Raw genomic sequence first — 7,367 nt, 5'->3', positions numbered from 1 at the left:
TCAGGGGACATCGAGGGGACATGGTGCTCCAGGAGTCAGCCTGGATGTCTGTAGAATAGGTGGATAAAAGTCTGGAGGGGGTATTTAGAGAAGATTAATACAGCTGTGGTATGCAGGCTGCATGGCAGGGGAAAACTGAGGCCGGGAGACTGAGTGGAAAGCCCTGTGTAGGTGGTGATAAGAGCATGGTTGGAGATGAAGTCGAATCACAGAAGTGTTGGAGTTTGATGCTATATCAAACTAGAGCGTAAAGGGAAAAAATGCTGATTTTAAATGTCTTGAGTGAAAGAAAAGGCATGCAACAGCGGAAGCCGAGGGAGGAAAGACGTGACGATATGATGCGTGGTCCCAAGATCAGGAATGCAGGTGGCCTCTGGAAACTGGATGGGTCAGGGAAATCTATCACTGCCTAGAGAGCAACTAGAAGGAGGGATCAAATTTGGACTTCCGACCTCCAGAAATGTCACTGGAGTCCCGGACGATGTCTTGTGTGATATTGACAGCATCAATAACGGTAACACCTTCCAAATCTTCCCCCAAATAAAATTTTAAACACTGCAAGAGTGAAACTACTTTTGTGATTACAAGGTTAATCTGAAGCAGCCGTCTCCTTTCTGGGCAGAAGATGGCCCTTAATCAATAAAAGGCTGTCACTTGGAGCCTTGGTCCGGAATGAAATTCCAGTCAGAAATAAAGCTAGGGATTCCAGTAAGTACTTGAAAGTGGCAAACAATATCAAAGAATTAGAAGACTGAGCAAGCTAACAAGCTAGGAGCAATTAACAGCACATTAAGTAATCAAAGCAAAGAAGCTTTCATTCGACTGGGCAAGATACGCTGACTCACAGGATCACTTCTGTGATCCTGATGGTAATAAAATAAACTATTGTAATTAAGTTATTTTTACTTTAATCCTTTTATAAAAGGACAGTGAAATCAATTGAAATATCAACAGTCATAACTTTAAAAATAAAATAAAATGTCTTTTAAGTTTCAAACCTTGGCAGTTAGAAAAGAACTGGGAGTGGGAAGAGTATTGGAGGGAGATGATCTTGATTTGGGACATTAGGAAATGGGGGTGTGAGAGCCAAATATATCTCTGAACCTCTTACCTTCATGGGAGGCTGGTAAAAAATAGTCCCAACCAGAGAGATGGTTCAGGGAGAAAGATGAGAATGTCTTGTTCGGAGGCTGTGGTAATCGGGCCAGGAGGATAATTGCCATAATTCAATTCATGAACTATGCATCTGAAATTTGGGCTGCAGTTAAAACGTGGGAAGAGGCAGGAGCAGATGAAGTGTTTGGAAGAATGAAACAAAATGGGGTCAGTGAAGAGTGAAGGTAGAGACAACTGGCTTGAAGGCAAGAAGTGAAGGTGGTTTGTGTAAACCTTCAAGAGCTGGTCCGACATCTGGCATTTGGCATCCATTGTGAGTGATGCAAGCTAGGACCCCAGAGAGGAGCTGGGCTGAAGTAAACCAAGAGTCCCAGCCTGTTTAGGGAGCAGGACTGAGGGGACTGGCACCGGTGTGAGAAGAGGAGGTGGCAGCTGGCAGCAGAGAGGTGAACACTGAAGTCATAAGAGCAAATGAGCTTTTGGAGCAGAAAAGAACAGAAAGGAGATGAGCAGATCAAAGGCTAATCTCAGAGCCCCAGAGGAAGGCTTTCCAAACAACTGCTTCCACAGGCGCTATGGCAATGAGCCAGACAGAGACCGGGAAGAAACTCCCCCCAGCCAGCAGAAGGTCTAAGGTATTTCCCACCTTCCAGCTACCCAGGTCCCACCATAGTACCTTGACCTCAGAACTAGATGAGATATTAATTTGGGTGAGTTCCCACATTCACTCACCAATGCCTCAGGCAAGGAGCTAACTTTCAAGTGTTTCTTTCTGTTTTGTTTTGTTTAGCATTTGACTTCTCAGAAGTGGCCGCTATATCCAATCTGCAACCTTAGGCCTTAATCAAGACAAAAGTGACTTTCTGTGGGGTATGTTGGTATCTCTATCCCACCTCAATCCTCATTCTGGCTCCTTGAACACCTATGGAATCAGACAGAAGTTGAGAAATAGGATGTTTCTGAGAGGATAATCCAACTTTCTGCATGCACATTTTATTGGAGTCCTATCCTCAGGATATGGGGTGGGAAAGGGTCCATTAGGTTTTAATTCTTTAAAAAGCTTTGTGGCTTATCTCTGTCTTTGGGCAGTGTCTGGTATGTGTAATTACACAGCTTAATCCAGTCTCAGAATGACCTGGTGATAGGAATGTTAAAAGGATCATGTGGAAGGGAATTGAAATTGGCTTTCTTTGGTGCACTAGTCAGTGTTCTCCAGAGAAATAGAACAAATAGGATGTAGACAGACAAACAGACATGCGAGGAGATAGGGTGATTAAGAGACCTATTTTAAGCAATTTGCTGATACAATTGTGAGGGCTTGCATGTTCAAAATCTGTAAGATAAAAACTACAATAGGCTGGAAACTCAGGCAGGTTTTCTATTTTGCAGTCTTGAAGCAGATCACATCTAAAAAAAATACATTCACAACAACATCTAGGCTGGTGTTTGACTATATGGTGAGGCACCACAGCATCACCAAGTTGACATGTAATTACCCATGTACTGGGTAAGAGCATTCTCTGGAACAAGCCCTTCAGAAGCTGTGACTTCCCTTCTTGAGTCAAGGGGAATTACATAGTGCTCTTTCCAGCAAGCACATAGGAAAAACAGTTCTGAAAACCTCCAGACAGCAAAGAAAAGAGTAGAAGGTATCAACTACATGAGCCAGACCAGGTCGGACATTGCTTCCCCACACATTGGACCAGCCATGCCTAACAGAGATGGGACCTGGGAAGTGGGGTTCAGCAGTGCTCTCAAAAATGGCGCATACACATGTGGCCAGTGCCTGTCAGAGAGGCAGAGTCAGAGTTTCTAGCTTCACAGAGTAATTGGATGAAAAATTGATGGAGGTCTCATACAGAAGAGGGGGACATGTAAAACTACCTTATCACTGTCTTGTAAAACAAGAGATTTGAGAGACACAGTTTGTGTTGATGGAACAAGGAGTGGAGACTGAGTTGGCACTTCAAAGGTTCTGATATGACCAGTGGAGGAACTGAAAGTGGTGCTACAGTTGAGTCAGGAGGGAGAGTGGGTACCCAGCAGGCAGTGAGAGGAAGTTAGGTCCTTACCTGCTGGAACAGAAAGAGGCAATGTGTCAAGTTGATAAGTCCAGAAATATGATTTATAGATACAAAAGGAACTGTCAAAAAAATTAAAGCAGAAGTTGTTAAAAGTGGCTTCCTCTTAGAAGTGGGACAAAGAGAAAGGAATATTAAGACTGAGAGCAGCTGCTTTGATATCTTCTGTGTTATTTGATTTTTTTACTTTAAATAATTTTTTATTTTTCAATTACAGTTCACATACAGTATATTAGTTTTAGGGGTATAGCCCAGTGATTAGACATCACATAAGTTACTGAGTGACCACCCAATAACTCTCATACCTACCTGATACCGTACATAGTCATTAGAATATTCCTTAGGCTGTACTTTACATCCCCATGATTATTCTGTAACTACCAATTTGTGCTTCTTAATCCCTTCATCTTTTTTCACAAATTCCCTCAAATCCCCTTGCATCTAGCAACTATCATAATGTTCTCTGTATCTATGAGTCTGTTTCTGTTCTGCTTGTTCACTTACTATGTTTTTTAAGTTCAATTGCTGATATGTATTTATTGCCATTTTATTATTCGTATTTTTTATCATTTTTTCTTCTTCTTTCAGAAGATCATTGAATATTTTATGTAATACTGATTTGGTGGTGGTAAACTTCGTTAGCTTTTTCTTGTCTCCGAAGCTCTTTGTCTGTCCTATTCTAAATAACAACTTTGCTGGGTAGAGTAATCCTGGTTGTAGGTCTTGCCAATCCATTCTGGCCTGCAAAGTTTCTGTTGAGAAACCAGCTGATAGTCTTACGGGAGCTCTCTTGTAGGTAACTAACTGCTTTTGTCTTGCTGCTTTTAAGATTATCTGTCTTTAACCTTTGCTATTTTAACTATGATGCATCTTGGTGTGGGCTTCTTTGGGTTCATCTTATTTGGGATTCTGTAGTTTTCCCTAAATACTCAATTACCCTCTCTAGTTGTCTGATTCTGTAGGTCACTCTCTTAAGAAGTTCCCTGGGTAGCCTCTCTTAAAGTCAGAAGGGAGCATTTGTTTGGGTATGAGATGGGGGAGTGTGAAGTAGGGGATAGTTAGTGGGAAGAGGAAAGAGAAAAATGTAGTAAGCAATTAATTATGTTTTAACTCAGCCCCCTCCACAGAATCACAAATCTCTAGAGAAGACATATGTCTCTTAGATTTACAAAACATTAAAGAAACATGGCTGTGAGTTTGGTCCTAAATCACAGTGGTTATTTCAAGATGGAATTCTTGAAATCTCCATTTCTCATCATTAGCCACAGTCCAGATTTGCTACAATCCAGACCAAAAAAAAAGTGTATTCTGTCAATTCTATGAAAAACATATTGCACCTTTTGTTGCATTAAAAAATGACAAGCCCCCCAGTAGGGCTTTGGAGAAACAGAGCCTTAAGTACACACAGACAATGTAAAGTTGCCAGGGAGCACTGCCCAACACAAATGGTCTTCATTTTACAAAGATATTGACATAATTACACAATATTAGGGCCAGAAAAGATTTCAAGTCTTTTTATAGCTAAGGAAACTGAAGCTGATCCCAAAGAGCTTGTTTGCAAGTCTGTCCAGGGGCAGACACAGAATGCTGATGGTGTAGGGGAAGAAAAACTTTATTCTGCTCCCCTAGATTTTCATGTGGCTGGTCTAAGACTTAAACTGACATGAGCCATGTTAAGAGAAGAAAAGCATACAAACTTTATTTAATATTTTTATGTGTACAAAGAGTCTTCACAAGGAATATAAAGACTCAAAGAAGCCATTAGACCGAAAAACTTGTATTTTACACAAGAAACTATAAATTTGGGGAAGGTGACAAGACCAAGGGGCTTGGGCTGGGAACCAGTAAATTGTGAGTGAGTAGAAAATATATGGGGAAACTAATGGGAGATCAGGGCTATTTTAGTAGGTTTGTTTGTGCAAGTCCTTTAGGCATCGACCCCAGTCTCTGGTGATAACAGTGTTCTCTTCCTGTAACAGGGAAGGTGTCTTTTTCATGGGAAATTTTATGACCTGCTTTTAGGTAGAAAAGTGGGGGTCAGAGACCGCTTCCTTCATCTGCTGTTTCTCAGGTGACTTCAGCTTAAAATAATGTGCCAAAGGGGAATATCTGGCAATAGCACGTTTGAACCACCCTTTCAATGGCAAGTCTTCACTGATCTAGTTATCGAGCCAACAAATGTGCACAGAACATTTACTATGTATTCTATACTGTGCCAGAGCCACAGTAAATGCAGGCATAGGTGCCTGCGCAGGCATTACTAATTGATCACTGCACTCTTTCTGTTTTAGAACAACATCCAACACTGTGTTCCAGGCAGTCGATGGAAATGAATCCTATCTTGTTCCCTAGACATAGGTGGTTCCTTTAAAAAGTTCTCAAATGTGTTTAAAACACAGTAAAAACTGTGGGACTTGGCAACCTAAATGTTGCAAGGAAAATACCTCCCGATGGTCCATAGCAGAGATGCAGCCCTTCCGATGCTGCCGGCGCCCACATCCTCCACTTTCATGGTCCAACTGCCATGGGCAGGTACGATGGTGCCTCTGGTTTTTTGTGGGGTTTCTTTGGCACCATTCTATGTTCTTTCAACCCTCCAACAATATAAAGAGGTGATGACTTCCAATGCCGAAGCATGCAAGTAATAATGAAGAAAGAGATAAAATATTAACAACAAAAACACAGTTATTTCAAAGTCCCCTTTCACAGCAGTATTAGCAAGTATTTCTGGCCAATTGCTTATGAAAACAGACGTCTGAATGAAACCCCTGATCTTATCAAAAGAACCGCCACGTCTTCACCTTGATAGTTTACCCTGAGTCACTACACACCACACTGCTACCCTCACCGGCTGCTATAAACCTCGTCTTAAAGTAGTGTGGAACAAGGCATTGTACGTGATCACGACAAAAACTAAAAACTGGAGTGTGGTAGAAGAGTAAACTCCAACATTTCCAGGAAGGCGCCAGGGAGTCATTGCTGACTGGGCAGTTCATTTCACCAGTTTAAAGAGACCTTATAATTTATTCAACAAACTCAATATTCAGAAGCTTAACAAGCAGGGTCAAGTTGTAAGTTTAAAAGCCCCCTCCTTTTTTTTGTATATGTTTTATACAAAACATAAAATCGAGTTTTACTTTCTTTTTAAAAGCAGTGTTTTAATAGTAAAATATATATATTTATGTTTCTCTTTTTAAATGTCTTAAAAAGACATTTAAGTCCTGACCAACATGGCTCAGTTGGTTGAGTGTCTTCCCACAAAGTGAAAGGCTGCTTGTTCTTTTACCAGGGAGACCCGAGTCAGAAGTCTCCCCACCTCTCCTCAGTTCTTGTCTTGCTCACAAGACATTACCTCTCACAAGTGACAGGTAATACATATAGTGGAAATGAGATAACAAGTTTGTTTACAAAATATAGAGAGAAAATAAAGTATTAATAAGTTTGTTAGTACATTTGTTCTATACACTTGCGCAACTGGCTGGCTATGAGTAGGCACTTAGCTAATCTGAGTGTGCCAACTGTCGGGGGTCAGGGGTTATACACTTTAGTCAGTTTCTAGGTTCTCCCTCCTCCTCTCCCTTCCAGACCTTGGGACAGTTAGAAAAGCTGTCTTTCCCACTTAGGGATGATACACACAGAATTTCAAGGGCTTACCACCTCCTGCACTATTATAGTTTTGCTCATGATCCTCAGAAAGCCTGGCAATCCTATCAGACTGCGTTTAGGACTGCTGGGTCAAGGGGTGAGACATGTCTCCCTTTTGTTTCTAGCCTCCTATTTTATGTTCCTTACTAGATTGTAAAGGGGAAGGCCTGCTTTATTTCCCCTCTGGCCTCTCATTCTTGGCTGCTACCTAACAGTTCAGTTCCTGGTCGAGGCACATGACCAGGTTGCAGGTTGGTCCCCAGTTGGGGCACATGCGAGAGGCAGCCAATAGATGATGCTCTCTTATGCACTGGTGTTTCTCTTTCTCTTTTTCTCCCTCCCTCCCCTCTCTCTAAAAATAAATTTTAAAAATGACACTTAATAATAATACTTGAGAAAACTGGATTTAACTCTCCAACCACCCTGTCAGCTGTTCTCCTGGTACACACATTATGGCTCTGGGAGAGGCATGTCCACCTGCTCTGGGCTGGGGACTCAAGGTGAATATGCTCCACTCCCACAGGG

General features: G+C 41.7%; 1 long non-coding RNA gene across 1 annotated transcript; it reads right to left on the bottom strand.

Moving 5' to 3' along the window:
* Positions 1-758: 758 nt before the first annotated feature.
* On the bottom strand, positions 759-5,957 carry LOC118989636 (uncharacterized). Its single transcript, XR_005067029.1, has 3 exons — positions 5,947-5,957; positions 4,586-4,590; positions 759-840 (listed from the first exon to the last, which is right to left on the bottom strand). It is a non-coding gene; the product is annotated as an uncharacterized LOC118989636 (long non-coding RNA).
* Positions 5,958-7,367: the final 1,410 nt, after the last annotated feature.

The sequence above is a fragment of the Sturnira hondurensis genome, unplaced genomic scaffold (assembly GCF_014824575.4).
Source record: "Sturnira hondurensis isolate 20B ecotype Veracruz unplaced genomic scaffold, ASM1482457v3 Scaffold0006496, whole genome shotgun sequence".
NCBI lineage: Eukaryota > Metazoa > Chordata > Mammalia > Chiroptera > Phyllostomidae > Sturnira > Sturnira hondurensis.
This window is presented reverse-complemented; position numbering and strand designations above follow the sequence as displayed.